Source organism: Balaenoptera ricei, chromosome 20 (genome assembly GCF_028023285.1).
Source record: "Balaenoptera ricei isolate mBalRic1 chromosome 20, mBalRic1.hap2, whole genome shotgun sequence".
NCBI lineage: Eukaryota > Metazoa > Chordata > Mammalia > Artiodactyla > Balaenopteridae > Balaenoptera > Balaenoptera ricei.
The window spans coordinates 48,343,251-48,366,958 of record NC_082658.1 but is presented as its reverse complement, the minus strand read 5'-3'; the positions used below and the strand labels follow the sequence as shown (position 1 = coordinate 48,366,958).

At 47.3% G+C, this 23,708-nt stretch overlaps 1 protein-coding gene, 1 long non-coding RNA gene and 1 other non-coding gene across 13 annotated transcripts in view; all 3 read left to right on the top strand.

Annotated features, from left to right (window-relative positions):
- Nucleotides 1-619: 619 nt before the first annotated feature.
- On the top strand, nucleotides 620-4,040 carry LOC132355660 (uncharacterized). The gene is made up of 3 exons (XR_009499675.1): nucleotides 620-681; nucleotides 1,355-1,481; nucleotides 2,971-4,040. It is a non-coding gene; the product is annotated as an uncharacterized LOC132355660 (long non-coding RNA).
- A 3,962-nt stretch (nucleotides 4,041-8,002) lies between these two features.
- On the top strand, nucleotides 8,003-8,134 carry LOC132356330 (small nucleolar RNA SNORA72). The gene has a single exon (XR_009499846.1). It is a non-coding gene; the product is annotated as a small nucleolar RNA SNORA72 (small nucleolar RNA).
- Nucleotides 8,135-14,424: 6,290 nt separating this feature from the next.
- Nucleotides 14,425-23,708, top strand: part of MYO18A (myosin XVIIIA) — a 95,474-nt gene continuing 86,190 nt past the window's right edge. For all 11 annotated transcript variants that reach the window (XM_059908155.1, XM_059908154.1, XM_059908153.1 and 8 more), the window contains exon 1: nucleotides 14,425-14,527. The gene's annotated coding sequence lies outside the window, so the exon portion shown is untranslated. The remainder of the gene's footprint in view (nucleotides 14,528-23,708) is intronic.

Here is a 23,708-nt window from a genome sequence, read left to right as displayed (position 1 = left end):
TTTTTGTGCTAATCATAATGTAACAGCTACAGATGCGACACACTAAGTTTATTGATGTTATTAATATTTTCTCCATCAATATCTTAAGTCTAGGGAATTTCCTGGCGGTCCAGTGATTAGGACTCGGAGCTTTCACTGCCGGGGGCCTGGGTTCGATCCCTGGTTGGGGAACTAAGATCCCACAATACCTTGCGGCATGGCCAAAAAAAACCCCAAAAAACTTAAGTTTAGACAATCAGCAGCACAATGAATCAAGCCCTGTTTTGTGGTGTTTGCCGATTTCCATGGTGGAAATACTCCTATTGTGGCCAGTTTCATGCTTCCAATGTGACAAAACTGAACACAGTGTTGGGAAGAGATGCAGTAACACACCAGTATATAATATTTCCACCATATAGGCACAACAGATGTAAATAACCTCAAGAGCATAGATAATAGTAAAATGTATTAGTAAAATAGTAAACATAATAGTAAAAATAGTAATTAGGAAGTTGAGTTTTGTTTTCAATTTAATATACTTAATTGTAAGTTTATATAATTTAATTTTTTTACAGTGGCTCAACAACTGACTCTAGAATTGATTCTGGAATTTGACAATCAACTCTTGTGAGCGGGTACCAGCCAGCTCCAGCACACCACTGCACAGGAGATCAGATGGGTCCTGTAAGTAGGAGAAGCCGGGTGAGTGTGGCTGAGGGAAATTGGACAGCACCCCCTACCCTAAACAGAAAACCACTAAGCAGGTCCCGCCAGCTATTGACCATGGTATGTAGTATTGCTAGATCACCCAATGTTTCAAAAGAAGCCAGAAATGTGGATTTTTATGTGAACCTCTTGACTTAAAAAAAATTGGCTACAAATCAAGACATTTTTGAAAACACAGTGCTAGCCAATCAAAACACATTTATGTGCAGAATTCAGCCTGTGGGCTTCCATTTGTGACCTCTGCCTTCACATGTGCCTCATGGGCTGTCCTGTTGGGGACCCAGTGAGCAGGGCTGGGGTGAGAATGAGGTGAGGGAGGCAGTAGCCTCAGGCACAAAATTTAAGGAATGCTAAAAACCTCACTAATCAAGATAAAGAATATTTTACTGGAATATTTTCAAAAACTTAAATTGATGCAAAAAAAAAAAAATCCATGTTGAACAAAATAATGTTTTCTATACAGAAAAGATCAGTAACGGTATTGTGCCAGGCCACATGGGGGCCTGAGGCAAAAGAAAGAATCTGTACTACTGATTTGGAACTAGAGGAGCTTAAGAACCCTGCCAGCAGTGCCCCTCTCTGGCCCTGTGTTCTAGGGCTTTGGGGCTGGCAGAGATACTCTAAGATATGGACCTGGAAACCCTTCCAGGCCTTGGTTCTTCTTGCAGGCCTCTATGATCTGTGTGGCTCCAAGGAAGACCCAGAGAAGTCTACCCAGCGGTGTCCCCCAACCCCCCGAAGATCTGAGTTCAGAGGAGGAGCTGGACACACTGGAGGTGGAACTGATTTGCATGATAAGGCCTGTAGCTGCTGAAAACCTGGGGATTCACTACTCTTGACTCTGCAGGGTCCTTGTTACGTGACCTTGGCTGGCTGGCTGGGGCATCACAATTTCCTATGATACGGGGCCTTTGCTCTACTCCCTGACTTCTAGCCTGTCACAGCATCTTGTTTACCCCTCTTGGAGTTTTTCCTTTTGGATCTTAGAATCTAAAAGTCAACTTTTTCATCCTCTGCCTCCAAGCAGGAAAACACTTTGCTTAGCCTAGACCAGTGGTTCTCAATTTTGTTCCCCATGGGACATTGGCAATGAAGACATTTTTGATTGTCATGACTGGATGTGGAAGGGGGGTTGCTACTGGCATCTAGTGAATAGAGGCCAGAGATGTTGCTAAACCTCCCTCAATGCACACGACAGTCCTCTATAATGGAGAATTATCAGGTCCAAAATGTCAATGTGCTAAGGTTGAAGCTGAGGTTGAGAAACCTGGGCCTGCACAGATAGATCTCTGCCCTATTTTCAAAGTTCTCCTGAGAGACTGTGTTCTCGTCCATTGTATTAAGGCCCTGGCAACCAGAAACTTCAACCCTCATTCACTCATGTTGACAACTTGTCTTTTTGAAAGTTAAGGGGAATAGAGAGGGGTTCCAGGGGCAGCTCCAGGATTCTGTTTAGGAGGGGACTAGGGAAGACAATCAAGTCAGCTGTGAAGGCTGGGGTCCTGTCTTGCCCCTGAGTTTGCACAGTAAGCATGCTGCTGCTGCTCTATTTAGATTGTACTCGCATTTGGGAGGCTGAAAGAGAGGGCTGATGGTGATAAGGGATGTCAATACCCCCCCCCCAAACTATGCCTTGGCAATGTTTTCAGTAATTCCTAGGATTAGAAGCTACAGACATGTAAAGTTAGATAAGATTTTTGCAATGTGAGGCCTTAAAGAGGATCCACCTGGCAAGAATGGGGGCTGTAAGACCTGTCTCTTCCAAATCCTGGCATGGTGACAAAAAGTTATATGTGACCCCGGAACCTGGAGGAGAAACAATCTAAGTTATGAATAGTCTGCTGTGGCATGTTGAGAAAAACATGCCTGGTGCCATGTAAGTCTGAAAAAAAAAATGCCCAGGACGGTTGGAAGGTTCAAAAGCCCATTAGTGAGGGACATTTCTGCGGAAGCCTAATTGCTGTGTAAGTGTGCAGACTGTCTTGGTTAATTTGGGGTTGTGCTGGGGAGAAACTTGGAGAGTTGCTGCTTCCATCCTTTCTTCCTCAATGTCCTTTTCTCTGCCAGTTTGTTCTCCTTGTCCTTGTCAGGCAGCAAGTGGCATTATCAGGCACAGATGGAACTGGAGTTCTTGCTGTGGGCCAGAAATAGTTATGCAAATATCTGGCTGCTGGGGCTTTATATTTATTCACCCCTACCCTTCCCTCTCTATTCCTTCCCCCACCTCAACTCCTTCCTTAAAGCTTGTGATTTCTGTGTCCACAGGTACCCAGACTGGGGTTCCTGGGGTCTTCTCACTTCCTAGAGGGACAGCTCCTGGCGGAAGAGAGGATTCTCCTCAAATGCCTTGAGGCTGCAGCCCAGCACCCCAGCCTGAGGTCACACAGAGTCTTGACCATCAACCTTGCCCACGTGGCACTGTGGGCCTTTATGGGGTTGGCCTTCCTGCTGGGGCAATACTCTCTGTTTGGGTTTGATGTTCCATGCTTGTTTCATTACCACTCCTATCCTTGTCCCCCTAATACTGACTGCTTTGTGTCCAGGGCCGCAGAGAAGGTGATCTTTCTGAATTTCATATTTGGGGTGGGAGTGGGATTCTTTCTGCTGAACCTGGTGGAGCTGTAGTACTGGGGCAGGGTCTTCCCCTGCCAGCCCCTCTCTGTGGCCTGTGCCAGCTGCTGCCACTTATGGGGTGGCCTGCCCATCCTCCCCTGCTCCATTCTGATGAGACAGTCCTGGGCTCCAGGTGCCCTTCTGCCTGGAGGTGTAGGCCGGGTCAGTGCAGGCCCCAGCGCAGCACGCCTCAGGCTCCCTGCCTGATGGTGAGAGGCAACCGGCTCAAGGTAGCAGCAGAGACCTGAGGTCTGACTGGGCAACGCCACCCGGCAAAAAACCCTGCCATCGCCATCACTCTCCTGCTTTATCCTTGAGGTTGGGGAATCCTGCTTCCTCTTGAAAGCATTACCTCAACAGATGTAGGGTAGCAAAGTGATTAAGAGCAAGGCTTCTGGAACCAGACTGTCTGGGTCCAAATCCCAGCTCTGGACTTCCCTGGTGGTTCAGTGGGTAAGATTCTGCACTCCCAATGCAGGGGGCCTGGGTTCGATCCCTGGTCGGGGAACCAGATCCCACATGCCGCAAGTAAGACCTGGCGCAGCCTAAGTAAATAAATAAATAAATATTAAAAAAAAAAAAACTAAAAACAAATCCCAGCTCTGCCATTTAGCAGCTGTACAGCCTTGGACAAGTTGCTTAACCTCTCTGTGCCTCAGTTCCTTTACCTGAAAAAAATGGGAATAATAATAAACCCTACCTCCTAAGAATGTTGTGAGGATAAGACGAGTTTATATATGTAAAGTACTCACCAATAGTAGCTGGTCACAATAAACATAAGCCATTGTATTTGTGTGTGTGTATATATTTCTTTTTCTTTTTTTAACGTCTTTATTGGAGTATAATTGCTTTACAACGGTGTGTTCGTTTCTGCTGTATAACAAAGTGAATCAGCTATACATATACATATATCCCCATATCCCCTCCCTCTTGCGTCTCCCTCCCACCCTCCTTATCCCATAGCCATTGTATGAACTTTAGCTATCTGGAGGGCTGCTTTTGCCTTGCTGCCTGGCCCATGGAGAGTTGTGGAATCAGTCGCCAGCTCCTCCCTCACTTGCTCCTATGGCTGCTGGTAGCAGAGTCCCCACACAAATCCTCCGTCCTAGTCTCTCCTGCCCAGTCCCCTCCTTCCAGTCCCCACATCACCTCCCTGGCTCAGACTTGCCTGCACTGCTACTGCCGAACCTGCCAGCACCTTCCTGCCTGCACTGTCCCCTCCCTCCCTTCTAACCTGCACCTGCCTCCCGCTCAGCTCTCCACTTGAATTAACCACTTGAAGCTCCTCAGCCTGGCATCCAGCATCTTCCACGAGCCAGTCCAGACCTCGCTAACCACTCTTTCCCATTCCAGCCACAGTAGGAGCTATGCCCGGACCTTCACCAGCTTCTTCCCACCCTTTGCTACAGTCCCTCCTGGGGAGGTCTGCCTTGGTTGGCTTCAGGGCCAAACTAACTGGGTTTAAATCCTGTTCTGCCACTCACTGGCTGTGTGACCTTGGCCAAACTGCTTGGGGTTTTGAGGCTCAGTTTCCTTCTGTATAAAAAGAGAATAATACCCACTTCACAGGGTTGTTATGAAGTGCCAGGTGCACAATGTTCCTCAAAAGTGCTGTTACCATCTAAATTCTACTATTATAGGCTCATATCCTAGCCTCTTTCTGTGAAGCCTTCCTTGACCCCTCCTCTGATCTGTTCCTCCTCTGAACCTCCAGGACGATTCCACTCGATAATTAGTCATGCATGTTGTGACTCCCCTTGACTGTGACCTTCAGCAGTTATTTACATCCATCCTGCTGTGTAACTTTGCACGTGTCTCTGACTGGTCTTTGCACCTCAGTCGCAGGCGGGGCAGAGATGCTGAGCTTTGCAGGAAGAGGACACACAGTCCTGCTCTTAACTTAGCGCTTTGCATGGAATAGGGGCTCGACTCATCTATGCTGATTTCATTTAGTGTTGATATCTTCAGACCAGAATTAGGAGTGGCCAGAAAGGGCTTCGCCTGAGGCATGTCAGCAAACCAGAGGAGATGGACATTCCCGTCTCCTTCTACAACTTGGGGCAATTTTAACAATCCTTTAACAGCTAAGAAAGTTCTTTCCAACGTCTAATTGGAGTCCTGCTTGCTGCAGTGGAAGCTATTCTCCTTGGGCCTCAGGCTATTGGTGTCTAGATCCTGAGTAGCAGGGAACCAATTGCATTTTGGGTTATGCTAATAAGCTTGGATTCTATTCCTTAGGCCAGAGTTCAGCAAACTGTAGTCTCTGGGCCAAATCTGGCCCACCATATATATTTTTTTTCTTTAATAAATTTATTTATTTTATTTATTTGTTTTTGGCTGTGTTGGGTCTTCGTTGCTGCTTGCGGGCTTTCTCTAGTTGCAGCGAGCTGGGGTTACTCTTCGTTGCGGTGCGCGGGCTTCTCATTGTGGTGGCTTCTCTTGTTGCAGATCACGGGCTCTAGGCGCATGGGCTTCAGTAGTTGCGGCACATGGGCTCAGTAGTTGTGGCTCGTGGGCTCTAGAGCACAGGCTCAGTAGTTGTAGCGCATGGGCTTAGTTGCTCCACGGCATGTGGGATCTTCCCAGACCAGGGCTCGAACCTGTGTCTCCTGCATTGTCAGGTGGATTCTTAACTACTGCGCCACCAGGGAAGCCCCCACCATCAGTTTTAATAAATAAATTTTTATTGGAACACAGCCATGCTCATTCGTTTGTGTATTGTCTATGGCTACTTGTGTGCTACAGTCGTAGAAATGAGTAGTTGAGACACATGCAAAGCCTAAAATATTTACTATCAGATGCTTTACAAGATCTCCCAAGGAGGGGGTGTGGGATCCTAAGAGCAGAAGGTGGAGGAAGAAATCCTAGGAAGCACCAACACTGAAGGGCAAACAGAGGAAATAGGTCCAGCAAAGAGATTTAGAAGAAGAGGTTCCAGGGGCCAAGCTGAGAAGAAAAGGCAGGTCAAATAGGCAGTAGTCAGCAAGCCTGAGAGGCAGTCCCTAGCATTAGCAATTGGTAGGTCATGGCTTGGGTGACCAACTTGTCCTATTTTGCTTGGAACTTTCTGTTTTAGCACTGAAAATCCCACATCCTGGGAATGCCCTCAGTGTTGGCACTGACAGGTGGTGACTCTACTGCTGTCCTCACCAAGAATGATGTCAAGAAAAGTTTAGCTTGCAAAGTGACTAACTTCCGGAGACATTATTTTCCCAGTGAGCTGATAAACCTATGTCCTAGCTGGATCCTCTTTGAATCACTCCAAGCATAATAGCAACATGAAGCCCTCTCTTTGTATAGCCCTTGACCATTATGTAACCTCATTCCATCCTTACACAACCCTGTGAGGTAGGAGTTCATAGCCCTAATTTTATAAGAGTGGAAACTGAGAGGTTAAGTGATTTGACTAAGCTCTCATGACAAGTAAGTAGCAAAGAGAGGCTCAACTTCAAGCCTTATATCTCCAGAAGCACATGCCCCAGCTGCCTCCACAGCTCTGCTTGTGTATGTTTATAGTCTAGGATGCTGGGCTTGAGGCTGTTGCGACTGTGGCTCATTGTAGAGTCAGGCAGAGCCCGTGAGATTCTTGGGAGCATGGAAGGAGTCCCACAACTATGTGCAGGTCAGTACAGAAGGAGTAAGGCTGCAGGTTCAGACAAAGGCCGACATATAAACTGAAGCCATCAAAGTTTTGTAAGAGGGGCCATATTCTATGCAATAGCTGGGCACTTTTTATTTTTTGGCTGCACTGTGTGACTTGCAGGATCTTAGTTTCCTGACCAGGGATTGAACGTGGGCCCCAGTAGTGAAAGCACCAAGTCCTAACCCCTGGACTGCCAGGGAATTCCCAATAGCTAGGCTATTAAAGATATTTTTTTTATTGTGGTAAAATATGCATAACATAACATTTACCATTTTTACCATTTTAACCATTAAGTGTACAATTCAGTGGCATTAAGTACATTCACAATGTTGTACAACCATCACTGCTATCCATTTCCATTACTTTTTCATCATCCCCAACAGAAACTCTGTACCCATTAAAGAATAACTCCCCATTTCCTCCTCCCCCTAGATGCTGGTAATCTCTATTCTACTTTCTGCCTCTATGAGTTTGCATATTCTAGGTACCTCATGTAACTGGAATCATACAGCATTTGTCCTTCTGTAACCGGCTTCTTTCACTTAGCGTAACGTCCTCAAGGTTCAATCACACTGTAGCATGTGTCAGAGTTTCCTTCCTTTTTATGGCTGAATAATATTCTTTTGTATAAATGCTACATTTTGTTTTTTCATTCATCTGTTGCTGGATGGGCTCTTTTCATATTCTTATACTTCTAATAAAGATAATCATATATTTCTGATGTTTTTAAGTGTCATTTTAGAGACAACAAGATGCTATATGCCTCCTGAAGAAAGAAGACCATGCCACCTATGAAGTATCCTTCCCCCCAAAATAAAACTCAAATTTGCTCAAGCCTCTAGATCTATTTACCAATTTATAGGAAATACAGAGGCCAGAGTATCATATTAAACTACCCCATGGGGATGCAATCAACAAAGTCCAGATTGTGGAAAATCTGTAGGATAAATGACCTAGTTTCTCCCACAAATGAGTTGTGAGGGAAAAAAGGAAGAGATAGAAGAGAAACCTGTAGGTTAAAAGATACTTAAAAGTCACATCCTGCAAATATTCTTGCTATTCTGATTTTATAATAATCAGAGCAGGCTAAGAATTTGCTACACTAAGACCATGCATGTGTCCCCAGACCTAGTTCTTTCCCTAGGTCTGTTTTTATAAATGCTGGTGATAAATCAAGCCTGATTTATATAATGCATCTTATGTGGGAAATGTCTGTGACTCTAGGTATCTGATCAACCTCGAGAAATTATAGCACAACTATTGTAATAACTTTTGAAGATAACCCTTGCTAATTTGATGATTACCAGTTGCCATTAAATGAATTGTAAAAAAAAAAAAAAGTCAACTAACTGCAACATGTGAATCTTGATTCAAACAAACAAGCAATTAAAAAAAAAACTTTATGGAGATAATTGGAAATTTGAACATTTATGATTTGATGATATTAGGGAATTATTATTAAAAAACTTCAGGTGTGACAATGGTATGTGGTGTTGTTTAAAAAATAATCCTTATCTTTTAGACATACACACCAAAATGTTTTCAGATGAAGTGATATGATATCTGGGATTTGTTTTAAAGTTACAGTTATAGGAGGGAGTATAGTTGAAACAAGTTTTCCAGGAGTTGATTGAAGCTGTGTGATGGGTACTCAGGGGTTTGTTATATTATTTCGTTTATTTTGTCTGTGTTTGAAATTTCCCAAGTTAAACTTTTTTATGTCATTTCAGAGACATGCTCCTTTTTTTGGGCTGATACTTGGCAGGTACTCTCTTCGAAGAATTTAGCTTCAAGTTTCCTAGAGAGGGAAACTTGCACCCACACTGCACCCACACTGCAAGTGTCTATGTAAAGAAATAAAGGATCTTCGGCTAATGCATTTTGAGGAACAATATTCAACATGTGCTCTTGTCACCTGAACATCACTTGCTATCACACAGATATGCAATTCCGTGGGCTTTACAAAAAACTGGCTTGCTTATTTGAGATCCTTTCTGGAGTGTCATATTGTGGTAGCTTACTGTGTGACGAGTATCATCAAGCTTTACCTGTGCCATTACTTCTAAGCCTCACAATAACTCTATGACTTACACATTATTATCGGCCTCCATTTTACAGATAAGGAGAGTCAGAGAGATTAATAAGGGCTAACATTTATTAACCACTTACTACCTGTCAAGTACTAGGCTAATTGCTTTAAATGAATTTGCTTGTTTTATCCTCTCACACTCTTATGAGGTAGGCACTATTATTATCCCCATTTTATAGATGGGGCAATTGAGGCTTAGAGAGGCTAAGGAACTTGCCAGCAGCTGATAGACCACGTGTCCTCTCAAGTCATGTGGCCCCAAAGCCCATGCTCTTTCCACTCTGCCCAGGACACAGCCCAGCAGAGTGACACAGAGCAAGCATTCCGGGCTCTGCTATTTGTTAGCCGTGTGGCCTTGGGCAAATTATTTCATCTTCCTCAGCCTGGTTTCTAATCTGCAAAATGGGGATAAGAACATCACCTCCTGGGCTTCCCTGGTGGTGCAGTGATTGAGAATCTGCCTGCCAATGCAGGGGACACGGGTTCGAGCCCTGGTCTGGGAAGATCCCACATGCCGCGGAGCAACTAAGCCCATGAGCCACAACTACTGAGCCTGCGCGTCTGGAGCCTGTGCTCCGCAACGGGAGAGGCCGCAACAGTGAGAGGCCCGTGCACCACGATGAAGAGTGGCCCCCGCTCGCCGCAACTGGAGAAAGCCCTCGCACAGAAACGAAGGCCCAACACAGCCAAAAATAAATAAATAAATAAATAAATAAATAAATAAATAAATTTATTAAAAAAAAAAAAGAACATCACCTCCTTAATAGGGTGAGGATGAGGACTAAATGGGACAATGCCGGCCAAGGGGTTAGCTTAACGCTGACCCATAGTGAAGGCTCAATTGCTGTAAGGGATATTAATTATTACCAGGTTTCTCCCTTAGGGGCTTCTCGACTCGAGTCAGATTGCTTTAGGAGCGTAGGAATTTTCTGGAAAAACTGGCGTTTCCGTGGTCATCTGGGCTATTTTATGTGGACACTGCTGTGACGTTTTTCTTTGAGGGGTGGATGGGGCTTTACTTTTACTTTTACTTAGAGCCAGGGCAGGGATTATTCTGACCTTTGAGAAGGAAAAGATTAAAAAACAAGTGATCATGAGCCAGAGTCACTGTGGACGTTGCTCTGGTGTTTCATTCTTGCCGGGTTTCTGAAATTGGTTCCTGGTTCAGGCTAGAGGAGCTCTTAGGAACACCGTGTGCTACCCCGAGTGCCCTGATGTGGACGCACATAAATAACACAGATGTTAATATGTCTATTCATTCATTGCCATGGTACAGGGGAAAGAACATGGGCTTTGAGTCTTGGGGACCTCAGTTTGAATCCTCACTCTGGCCCTTGCAGGCTGTGTTTCCATAGCTGTGAGTTGGGAAAGTTATGAAAACAAAGCTAACAGTTATAGAATGCTTACTGTATGCTGGGAACTGTTCTTTTTACATATTAACTCATTGAATTGTTAAAAAGTTAATAAACGTTATTTTCTAAAGCAATATTAGGTTCATAGCAAAACTGAGCTAAAAGTACAGTTTCCACATACCCTCTTCACCCTCCCCACCACCAGCCTTCCCCACTATGAACATCCCACACCAAAGTGGTGTATTTGTTACACCTGATGAACCTACATTGACATATCATCATCACCCAAAGTCTGCAGTTTACATTAGGGTTCACTCTTGGTGTTGTACATTCTGTGGTTTTGGATAAATGTATAACGACATGCATCCATCATTGTAGTATCATACAGAGTAGTTTCACTGCCCTAAAAATCCTCTGTGCTCCGCCTATTCATCCTTCCCTTAGCCCAATCCTGACAACAGCTGATCTTTTTATTGTCTCCATAGTTTTACCTTTTCCAGGATGTCACAGAGTTGGAATCATATAGCCTTGTCAGACTGATTTCTTCCACTTAGTAATAAGCATTTATTTCCTGCATGTCTTTTCATGGCTTGATAGCTGGTTTCTGAATAATAATCCATTGTCTGGATGTACCACAGTTTAACCATTCAGGTACTGAAGGACATCTTGGTTGCTTATAAGTTTTAGCAATTATAAATAAAGCTGTTATATCCGTGTGCAGGTTTTTGTATGGATATAAGTTTTCAACTCCATTGGGTAAAGAACAAGGAGAACAATTTCTGGGTCATATGGGAAGAGTGTGTTTAGTTGTATAAGAAACTGCCAAACTGCATCATCAGAAAATCCACAAACAACAAATGCTGGAGAGGGTGTGGAGAAAAGGGAACCTTCTTGCACTGTTGGTGGGAATGTAAATTGATACAGCCACTATGGAAAACAGTATGGAGGTTCCTTAAAAAACTAGAAATAGAACTACCATATGACCCAGCAATCCCACTACTGGGCATATACCCAGAGAAAACCATAATTCAAAAAGACACATGCACCCCAATGTTCATTGCAGCACTATTTACAATAGCCAGGACATGGAAGCAACCTAAATGCCCATCGGCAGGCGAATGGATAAAGAAGTTGTGGTACATATATACAACGGAATATTACTCAGCCTTAAAAAGGAACGAAATTGGGTCATTTGTAGAGATGTGGATGGACCTAGAGACTGTCATACAGAGTGAAGTAAGTCAGAAAGAGAAAAACAAATATCGTATATTAACGCATGTATGTGGAATCTAGAAAAATGGTACAGATGAACCGGTTTGCAGGGCAGAGAGTGAGACACAGATGTAGAGAACAAACGTATGGACACCAAGGGGGGAAAGCGGGGGTGGGGGGGGGTGGCGGTGGGATGAACTGGGAGATTGGGATTGACATGTACACACTAATATGTATAACACAGATAACTAATAAGAACCTGCTGTATAAAAAATAAGTAAATAAAGTTAAAAGAAAAACCCAAAACTGCCAAGCTGTCTTCCACAGTGGCTGTGCCATTGTGCGTTCCCACCAGCAACGAATGAGCGTTCCTGTTGCCCCACATTCCCACCAGCATTTGGTGTTGTCAGTGTTCTGGAGTTTGGCCTTTCTATTAGGTGTGTAATAGTACCTCGTTGTTTTAATTTGCAATTCTCTATGACACGTGATGTAGAGTATTTTTTCAAATGCTTATTTGCCATCTGTGTATCTTCTTTGGTGAAGTGACTGTTCAGGTCTTTGGCCCATTTTTAAATCAGATTCTTTTCTTATTGATGCGTTTTAAGTGTTCTTTGTTTATTTTGGATAACAGTTCTTTATTAGACGTGTCTTTTGCAAATATTTTCTCCCAGTCTGTGGCCTGTCGTCTCGTTCTCTTGACATTGTCTTTTATGGAGCAGAAGTTTTTAATTTTAATGAAGTCCAGCTTACCAGTTCTTTCTTTCATAAACGTTCTTGGTGTTGTATGCAAAAAATCATTGCTGTAGCCAAGGTCATCTAGGTTTCCTCCTATGGTATCGTCTAGCAGTTTTGTGTATTTGTCTTTTACATTTAGGTCTATGAGTCATTTTAATTTTTGTGAAGGGTGTAAGGTCTGTGTTTAGACTCTCTCTTTTTGCCTGTGGATGTCCAGCTGTTCCAGCAACATTTGTTGAAAACACTAAACTCATTTGATTTTCAAAATAAACTTTGAGGCAGGCATTATTAGCCCACTTTTTCAGATAAAGAAACTGAGGCACAGAGAGGTTTTGTAAGTCACCCAGAGTAACACAGCTAGACTTGACCGAGCTGGAATTTGAACCCAGGCAACCTGGCTCCCGAGTCCATGCACTCAATCCCTATCTATAAAAATTATGTCTCCCTTGGGGACTTCAGTGGTGGTCCAATGGTTAAGACTTCGCCTTCCAATGCAGGGGTGTGGGTTTGATCCAAGGTCGGGGGGCTAAGATCCTACATGCCTCGTGGCCAAAAAACCAAAAAATATAAAACAGAAGCAATATTGTAACAAATTCAATAAAGGCTTTAAAAATGGTCCACATCAAAAAAATCTTTAAAAAAAATGTCTCCCTCATACGTTTGTTGTGAGGAATAGAGACAGTGTCTAGCACACAGTAGCTGCTCAGAAAGCAATAGTGATCGTCATTGTCCTACTTAGCTTCCAAGGTTCCGCTCAAATGTCATGTCCTCAGAGCAGCTTTCTTTCATTCCTCCAGCCAAATAAGCCATCCACTATAGCGTCATCTCATCATCCAAGGGATGACAGCGTGGTGAATCCCACTGCAGTCAAAGTTCACTACCAGACCCCGCCCTTACCATGTGAGTTCCCTGGAGAGAGGCTCCAGGTCTGAAAGCTCTATGTCCCTCAGAGTGTGCTGCACTTGGCACTTAGCAGGATCTCAGTAAAAGTGTGTTGCATTGAGTTTGGGTTACATGCTATTCCTTTATCCAAAATGCACATTCTGGGTTTGGTCTATTCCTCAGGATCTCTCAGTTCTTACTCAGCTCTTAGCTCCTGAGCCCCCTTGCTTGAACCTTCCCTGGTCTGTCAGGTTGGGCCACCCCTACCAGAAGTTCCTGGTTGGGCTGTTTATGGAGGCAGCTGCCCTTGTCTGCTACACCCTTTTTCCTGCACCACCCGACTCAGTTTCTTCCATGTTCTGGGGTACCTCCCTTCAGTATGGACACTGCCCGTAGAAATGCCCACCTCTCTCTCTCAGCTCAAGGCATAGCACCTATCTTGGAGGTCTGGTCTCTAAATGTCTCTGGCCTCTTCCAGAAAGTCTAAAATTCCTTCTCAATGGGTAAAGCAGCTCACCCGATATTGATAGGACATGAGGACCCAGGGGCAGACCTCATTCCAAAGAGCTTCTGAAAGCTCTTATTCTTGGCATTGCTGGACTCCTTTGGGGAGTGAGTGCCACTTATGGGTATGACTCCTGGGCCTTGGCTCATCCCTTAGGCAGCTCCACCTGATGCAGGGCTCTCTCAGGCCAAGCCACCAGGAGGCTGTGTCCACCTTGGGGAGTACATTCTTCCAGTGCCACCTTGGGCATGGCTGGCAGTGCCTGCTTTGGACTAGGCCATCTGGCATCCTCCAGCAGCACCCTATGTCTGTCTCTGCAGAGCCACCCTGGGACGATGTGGCCCGCGAGGCTCAGTTGTCCTCTCTGGACAGCACTGCCCTGGGCAGCACCCTCTTGGACACAGCCAGCAGAGTCCACCAGTGCCTGCCGCGGACAGAGCCTGTTCTATACATTCAGCATGACCCCGGGGCCTGCCCTGGGCACGCTCAGCAGCCCCCAATGCCCAGTGCAGACAGGACCTCCAGGCACGGCCTCTCGGACCCGGACCGAGGCCTCCAGGGCAGCTCCCGGTGCCCGCCTGGCCCGCTCTGGAGGAGCGCCCAGGCGCTGCCAGGAAGGCCGGCCGTTTATCCCCGGAGCCGCCAGCAGGGAGCTCCCTTTCGGCTCGGCTCGTGCGGCCGCGGGGGGCGGCGCTGCGCTGCGCCGTGCTGCGCTCCTGCCCGGACCGGGCCGGGGCCGCTGGATGCTGCTTCTCCGCTCCTGCTGCCTGCCGGGCGGGCTCCGGCGGCCGGTGAGTGCGGGGCGGCGGGGGTGGCCGCTCGTTAGCGGGCCGGGCCCGGGGTGGGGGTGGGGGGGCGGCGGGGCGGGCTCGGGCCGGGAAGGCGGGCGGGCGGCGGGGCCCGCCGGCTCCTCCTCCTCCCCTGTCCCCTGGAAGCGGCGGCCCGGACTCCCGGCTCCGGTCCCTAGCCGTGCCGCGCAGCTCGGCGCCAGGGACGCGGGGCCGACCGGGAGGGGGGCGGGAGGGCGAGCTCCGGCCTCTTTTGCCATCTCGAGGGGCGCGGGGAGGCCGGACAGGGTGGCCAGTTTGGGGGGGGGCGGTTCGGGGCTCGGGGGAGCCCAGGTGGCCCCGAGCTGCGGAGTGGAGGCTGCAGCCCGGGGGGTAGGGGGCTTCTCGAGGCCAGGCCCAGGCCCCCCAGACAGACTGACGGACCGAGGCTCTGAGGAAGGCAGCGGGGAAGGCGAGCACCTCCACCAAGCCCTTTATCCCTCCCAGCGGCCTTCACCCTTTCACTGCCAGGCCGACACCGGACTCCTCTCAAAGGAGCAGCTGCCAGACAGCTGGCAAAACAATGGAGACCCTGCTTCCCTGGGCCCCCTACCCTTGGGACAGAAGACGGGGGGCGGGTGGGTGAACGATAGGCTTTGGGGATTAGGGCGTGCCAGCTGTCCCCTGCGAATGGCTGCTCACCTCACCTCTCCCTGCCAAGGGGTGGGGTGCGTGTGGGAAGGTTGGACTGCCTGCCCCAGGCCTCTGGGAGAGACTGCCCTCATGCCCCGCCCTGCGAACCTGTCATGCCAGTTGCTTCGCCAATGGGAAGGGGAGATGGTAAGGTTCGCTGCCCCCCACCCCCTTGTTGGGGGTGCCGCTGGTACCAAGCCTGGTGAGGAGTGGGTCCTGTTCCTGGCTGAGATAAGGCCTGCAGGGACACACCGCACACTGGAGCTTTGTTTGGGGGTAGGGGTGCAGTGGGGGATGGGGGTGTCACCCTGTTGCAAGGCACGTGTGTCCTGCTGATTAGTTGGAAAGGCTGCCGGCCAGAATGAGCTGACGGGGAGGGTGAGGATGGGGGAGGCTGCCAGTTCGTTTTTTAAGCGGTACTCCTTTTGCCTGGTCCCTTGGCCAATGGGGCATGTGTTTGGCAGTGTCCTTATGGTTTGTGTTTGTGTAGGGAGGCCTGCGATGGTGCTTCCTGGGAAGAGCTTTCCTGCCTAGGGCCTTCCTGCCCTCAGATGGTCCCCCCAAATTATGGAATTGGATTCCCTCCCCTCTTCACCTTGCCAATGATTTATGTAGGTTCGTTTTGTCTTTTGGAGTGCCTAGCATGTCTGTGGCTGAGGAGGCCTAGTAAATTCCCCTGTGAAGAGCGAACGGTGCCGAGTGTGTGTGCCCTGCGGCCATGCTGGAAGGGACGGAAGGTTGTCCAGGTGATTAAGAGCAAGAACACCTTAGCAAGACATTGAACCTAGAGGTTCAAGCTGCCTTTCCATGTGCTTACCAGGTCTGGAGCCCTTTTCTTGGACAGGTTGGTATCCTGTTGTCATGGCAATGGAGTTGGCCTTGCCTCATGTTCCCCACCCTATTAACTCCGGGGCTACTTTCTAGTTGGAGATATTGAAAGTTGCTCTCTTGAGGTCTCTGGTTTCCGGACAGACCTCACTGGCTCTTTGTCAGTGGCCTGCCACCTCCCCAGCTTCCCCTCTGTCCTTTTGTGATGAGGACTTTCCAGGAAACATCCTCCTGGTTGCTGGACATGACTGGTTATATATAACTTCGGGTGGAGGTGTGCTTGTACATTTGGGGTTGGGAACATTGGAGATGGGGCCTCAATTCCAGGAAGATGATGGGGGAATCTATTGTGTTGGGGGGTTAGGGGAATGAGAAGTGTCACAGGTGGGAGTGGAGGGTGGGTGAGGAAGGGGTAGAATGCTGATGGTCACTTCCTGTGGGAGCTTTGAGCTTTGAACAGTTGATGACCTGGCACCTGGCAGCTCTGAATATCTAGTTTGTTTACTCCTGTCTCCTGGCCTGGCTCAGGTGCCAGGGTGTGTGCCCGAGGGCTTCCTCTCATGATCCAGGCTCTCCTCAGAAACCTTCAGGTGGATTGTGCCCTTCCTGACTCCTGCCTGGTCCTCAGCCTCACTGCCTGGCAGTCTGGACAGCCAGCCTGTTGCCTGGAGCCCGCTTCACTGGCCTAGCTTGAGGCTGCTCATTGAGGGGTGCATGTGTCTTCAGAAGCTGGGCCTGAAAACCCCAGGGTCCCCCAGTGGCAGGTACCTGAAGGTGGACTGGGAGGGGCAGAAGTGGGGCTTGTGTGAAAGGGAGAATCCACCCTCTTGGGTGGAGCAGGGAGTTGTTGGAACTCAGGAAGGCTTGATCCAGACTTGCTGTGTCACAGGTCTCCAGGGCAGCAGGGCTGTTCTTACTCCTTCTCAACCAGAGGTCTGTCCCCAGCCAGACCTCCCTCACCTGGAGTGGATACCACAGACTGGAGCCAGAGCATCCACGTGAGCAGGGTCCTGTTGGTGGCCCTGAGCCCCAGGCCTTGTCCTAGGCCTCTCCTGGGTGTGGTGGGTGAAGCTGAGGGGCTCTGGCCTGATATAGTTTAAAGGTTTGAGGGGTTGGGAGGGCCCAGCCCACCCTGTGCTATGATTAACAGGTTTCCCCAGGACTTGGGTTGGGGGCTTGATGGAGCTTTTAAGTTCTGCTTTGGGTCAGGCCCCGGGGTTCTTTAAGATCTTCTCACTGCACCTCACCCCCCATTACCATTTTCTGAGGCAGCCTGAATTAGAGGGTGGGGTGGTGCAGTAGTGGGAACTGGATTGGCAAGGGTGGGGAGCAGACTTGGAAACCCCCGCACCCTCTGCCCCTCACTTTCCTGCCCTTTCTCTTGAGGTAGGAATTGTGTGACTTGTAAATTATCCACATTCCCTTGACATTTCAAATAGTTTACAGTCGGGCAGCAGTTTAAATTGTGGACTGATGATTTTACAGGGCCCAGGGCCCTTTCTCGCAGCCAGGTACTTTATAGTCACTTACAAGGAATTATTTTTGTTATTCTCTAGTATTCAGAGATGTTGGATAATGGGCTGTAGGTCACACAGCAAATCAGAGGGAGAGCGGGATTAGAACCTCAAGTTTGTGGTTGAGCAGAATACCTCTTCAGCGAAGGCCAAGTCTGAAGTCTCAGGACCATGGAGATTTTAGAGTTGAAATAGCTGAGGTCTAGAGAGAGGACGGGACTTGCTCAAGGTCACACAGGAGGTGGGGTGTTGGGGTGTTAGCTGAGCTAAGCGCCCAGCGGGCTGTGGCAGGCCCCGCGGGGGGCCAAGGAGGTGCATCTGGAAGAGCCGCCGGGGACCTCGCCGGGCTGCTGGCACGTCTCCCGCTCTCGTTTCTCCCGGGGCCTGCGGGATTGTTGCGTTCCAGGGGAGACGGTATCGCAGCGGAGGCGCCGCGGGGCTGTGTCTGCGCCGGCCCGGCTGCCTGGAGGTGCCGAGGGCCGAGGGTTCCCGGCGCTGCGGCGGGCAGGGCAGGGCAGGGCAGGGAGCCGGCGGCCGGGCGGCCGGGCCGGCTGATGTCATGTGAGAAGCGTGCAGACGGAGTGAGTGAGCACACCTGGAGCCAGAGAAGCTCCATGTGACCTGGCAGTGAGTCATGGGCCGCGGCGGGGCTCAGCAGGACCGCCGGCAAGAAGCTCCACGGCGGCGGCGACAGGCGTCACCCTGCGCTGCCCGGGCCGGGCGAGCCCCCCTGGGCCACTCGTGCAATTCCTCGGTCCGGGCGGGCGCCCCATCAAGGCCTCGGGGCGGTAGGAAACGGCCGCTCAGGGAGGTCAGAGGCCAAGGGAGAGAGGCCGGCTCTCTTGGGAAAGTATTTCCTTTGTATTTATTTATGAGTGTGGTCGAGGGTGGGAGGACTGGCCGTTTTAAGTATACACCCACAGCAGCCAAGTCTGGGCGCCCTTGTCTTGGGATTCTAACGTTATAGTTTCCACTTCCTGGGGTTTCTACTTTGCCAGCTGCAGGGTGACCCATTTAAATCTGTCCCCACTTAAAGCCACAAGACACTAGTGAGATCTATTTTAACCAAGTCCCCCAAGTCACTGAAACATTTTCAAAGCATGAGGTGGCCAGCTTTGAACTTGCCGTTGCAAACCCGTTTACAGCTTTAATGCCAAAGGGATTGCTTATTACTTTGTCACACCTTCCTTTTTTCTTCTTTGATCTTTAAAATCACAAAAGTAACATGCTAAAAAAAGGTTTTATCTGTAGCAAGTCTACGAAGTAGAAAGCTGAAGTGTTACCCCTCTTTGCCACTATTCCACAGAGAAAAATCACTGATATATTTGTGTAATGGATCTTTCCAGACTATTTTTTAAAAGCTTGTTATGAATATTTTATATATTATGTATTTATAGTTTAATACTTATATGTTATATAAATAGAATTTTATATAAATTTTCTTTCTGTGGGAAATAAAGGGCATGAAGAAAAGTAGAAGAAAAATTATACATAATCCCACTATCTAAAGCCCCCAGGCTTAAGTGTACACACACACACACCCCTACCAGCTAAATATTCTCACTGTCAATAAATTTTAAAATGTAGACAAAACACAAGTCTGCTTTGACCCTTCCAAAATCCTTGTCTCTTCCCCAGAGCATACATTTTTCTATGCATATGCAAATATTATACATAATGTGCATGTATATATATGTACACATATATGTAGTTTAAAAAATTTTAGTAAAAATTGTATACTATCTGGCAACTTTCTTTTTTCACTTAACAATATAGTATAGAATCTTTCCAGGTCAGTATACACAAATCTACCTCATTCTTTTTTTTTTTTTTTTTTTAAAGATTGATTGATTGATTGATTGATTGCTATGTTGGGTCTTCGTTTCTGTGCTAGGGCTTTCTCTAGCTGCGGCAAGTGGGGGCCACTCTTCATCGCGGCGCGCGGGCCTCTCACTATCGCGGCCTCTCCTGTTGCGGAGCACAGGCTCCAGACGCGCAGGCTCAGCAGTTGTGGTTCACGGGCCCAGTTGCTCCGCGGCATGTGGGATCTTCCCAGACCAGGGCTCGAACCCGTGTCCCCTGCATTAGCAGGCAGATTCTCAACCACTGCGCCACCAGGGAAGCCCTACCTCATTCTTTTAAATAACTGCTAAGTTCTATAATTTAGCCACTCCCCTAGTGATGAACATTTATAGAGACAGAATTTTGCTATTATGAAATAGCAAAGATTAGCCATGTTTATTGTGCTGCAAAGATTAGCTATGTTTATTGTGTGAATATATCTATAGATGTCCTATAAATGGAATGGCCCCGTCAAAGAATATGTACCTTTAAATATTTTCATAGATACCACACACTTGCCCTCCTTTTATCAACTTACATTCCCAGCAACACATTTGGGACACCCTGCTTCTCATCCTCTAATTGATTGATGTTAGCGTGGTAGTTTTTACTAAACTGCTAAGTGAACGCAGTATACCTCTGTTTTATTTCACACAGCTGTGACTGTTACTCAGGCTGAATACCTGTTCGTGTTTGTTGGCCATTTGTATTTCTGCATCTATGAATTGCCTGTCCTTATCTTGGCAGTAGTTATATGGGGCCTCTGGACTCGAGCCAGTGTGATCCAGCTTGGCTGTGTGCTAACTGGATTGCCTTCACTTCTTTGGGCTTTACTTTCCATATACAAAGGTTCTGTCCAGCATTAAGATTGTATGTCTAGACTTATTTTAGTCATATGTGTGCTGATAGTCATTTGTGTACTTTATTATCCTCTCTACCATCCCATTAAGATGGCATGAATGTGCCTTGCTACCACTGGGTTCCATTCTTGAGGACTTAGTCTGGTCTAGGCATTATATGAAGGGCATATATACATATTTCATTTAATTCCCATGCCTTATGTGGTAGGTACTATTATTTCCATTAAAGAAAATGGGAAAATAGAGGCACAGAGGCCTTAAGTGACTTGCCCAAGATTGCATCGCTGTTAACCCGAATTTGTTTTCAGCTTTGTTACCTGACATCTGAAGCCTAAACTCTTTCATGGGTTTTATTTATCTTTATATCCCCTGCATTTAGTAGGTGCTTGATAAATACATAACTTTTCCCAACATTTTATCACAAGGCTCTGCAAACATTTAGAAAAGTTAGAGTTTTACAGTGAACACCCCATCTCCTAGACTCTACAGTGAACACTTTACTATCCTTGTTTATCACATCTTTATCCCTTGATCCAACCCTCAAGGCATCTTATATTTTTGATGCATCTCAGAGTAAATTGCAGACACCAATATACGTTGCCCCCAATACGTTAGCATACATATCATTAACTAGAGTTCGATATTTGTTTACCGTTCTTTTCTTCTTTTGAGTGAATATTTCATACAATAAAATGCACTAATCTTATGTGCACTATTTGATGACAATTGACAAAATGTATACATCTGTCAACCCAAACCCTTATCAAGATATGTAACATGAACATTACCCCGGAAAGTTCCCTCATGCCCTTTCTCAGGTAATCCCCACTCCCACTTCCCAGAGGTAACCACTGTTGATTTTTTTTCACCATGGGTTACTTTTGCCTATACTAGAAATTCATATAAAAAGTACCATACCAGTATGTCCAAGTCTTCTTTTACAGTCACTTGACAGATGTTTTTGAGATTCATCCCTATTGTGTGTATCAGTAGTAGTTTCCTTTTTATTGCTGAGTAGTATTCCATGATACGAATATGTAAATTGTTTCTCCTGTTGATGAATTGATAGTTGCATACTTGAATTGAAAGGTCCTTGCCCTCAAAATGCTTTCTGTCTTAAAGTAATAAAGCAGCTGAGTTGACTGATTCAGTGGTACTTTGCTTTGATTTGGGGGATAGTAGGGTCAAGATGATTTAGGTACATACCCTAATTTACACACAGACCTTCCCTCCACTTAAAGTTAGGAAAGGCCTCCTGGAGTAGGGTGAGGGGTGAAAGGCAGAGAAGGAGGTCAGAAAAACTGTAAGGTTACCTTCAGTGGGGGGGGTAAGAGACGAAGGAGAGGCAGGTAGAAACTGCAGCCTGGAATGGGAGTGGGGAGGTAGTGATTGCTGCTGGAGACTTTGGACCTAAGGACAGGAGATGCGGGAAAGTCCAAGGTCCACAGGAAGTTGACAGAGCCCAGGTCTCTGGCGAATTGGGCTCTGAGATGCATAGGAGCAGCTGCAGCTATACTGCAGGTCTGACCCTGGAGGGGGAGTTTGCAGGTAGCTCTAGACATGTGGCACAGGAGAGAACCCAGGCCACAGCCAGGCCTGGCAATTGTAGGGACAACAGTGGGGAAGGGGTACCTTGTGAGCTGTGTAGATAACAGTGGCAGGACAGGGCTGATGAGGGAAGGGCTGAAATGGACTTAGTCTCCAAAGGCCTCAGGGTTGGGATGAGAGGGGTGACTTTGGCAGAAAGTTAATAAATAACCTATGTCCACAAGAGAAATATTTGGAATTTTATAGCTAGAAGAGACCTAGATCATTTAATCCAACCTTGAGCAAAGTGACAGGCTCAAGGTCCCCTAGCGATTTGTTGGCAGATCCAGGCCTAGATACCAGATCTTCTAACATTTCCTGCCAGCACTATCCCCCTGTGCTGCTGCTGTGACTGTCTGTTGTTTCTGCCTGATGCAATGACAGTGAGGGACAAGCTTTTGCCAAGACAGCCCAAAGATTCTAGAATTCTGGGGGCTGTTTTCCGTTGATACTGCTCAGATGTCTAGTCCCCAGCAAAGAGCCAGCACTGGGTAAGGATTGCAGAGTGAGAATTGGAGACCATAAAAGGTGTCTTGGTGGGATAGCATTGTAGGCGGTTTGGTTCTCTGTGGTTGGGCTGAGGCTGAGATATTGGTTAGTTCCCTCCAAGTCCCCAAGGTGGGTTTCTTTCTTCATTTCCCTCACATGTCCCCCTGGAGCCAACTTCTAAACTAGCCTTTTAAGAGAGTGCAGGTAGTGATGGGTGAGAGGTAAGGTGAGCAGTGACCAACCAAAGATCCTGCATCCTAGCATATGGTAGGTCTGTCCATACCCCCATCAGCGTTCAGGAGGAGAGGGAGAGACCCCCTATATTAAAGTAGAGCCCTGAAGAGAGGATGCCTGTTGCCGGGCACTCCTTCACCCTGAATCAGTCCAGGCTCAGCTAGCCGAGGCTGTCCCTGGCTTTGCACTTCTTGGGCCCTAGATTTCCTGTCTTCCCGCTCCCAGGTACTGTGCTTGGAACATTAAGAACTAAAAAGTTCAGAGGGAACTTTGTTTTACCAGGTAGGAACGGAGGTCAGAGGGGGAGAGGGGTGCCTGCTAGGTCCACAGGGAGCCAGTGACTGGGCCAGATCTCCCACCTCTTTGGATATGCTCTATAACTCAAGAGTTCTCTAGAACTGCACCGCCCAATCCAATAGCCGCAAGCACAAGGCTGTTGAATACTTGAAATGTGTTTTGTCTGAATTGAGATGTGCTCTAAGTGTTAAATGTGCACTGGATTTCGAAGACTTAATACGAAAAGAGAATGTAAAATATCTCAATATTTTTTACATAGGTTACATGTTGAGATGACAATATTTTAGATATCTACATTAAATCAAGTATATTGTCTTTTTGTTTTTGCTTTTTTTATAAATTTATTTATTTTATTTATATATTTTTGGCCGTATTGGGTCTCCGTTGCTGCGCGCGGGCTTTTTCTAGTTGTGGCGAGAGGGGGCTACTCTTCGTTGCGGTGCACGGGCTTCTCATTGCAGTGGCTTCTCTCGTTGTGGAGCACGGGCTCTAGGCACACGAGCTTCAGTAGTTGTGGCACACGGGCTCAGTAGTTGTGGCTCGTGGGCTCTAGAGCGCAGTCTCAGGAGTTGTGGCGCACGGGCTTAGTTGCTCCGCGGCATGTGGGATCTTCCCGGACCAGGGCTTGAACCCGTGTCCCCTGCATTGGCAGGCGGATTCTTAACCACTGCGCCACCAGGGAAGCCCAATAAAGTATAGTGTTAAAGTTAATTTTAACCGTTTCTTTTTACCTTTTTTAATATGGCTGCTAGAAAATTTACAATTCCATACATGACTTGAATTATATTTCTTGTGGACAGCGCTGCTCTAGAAAGGATACTCTGATCTCTCAGGGGCCACATGGGTCAGGGTGCTGGGCAG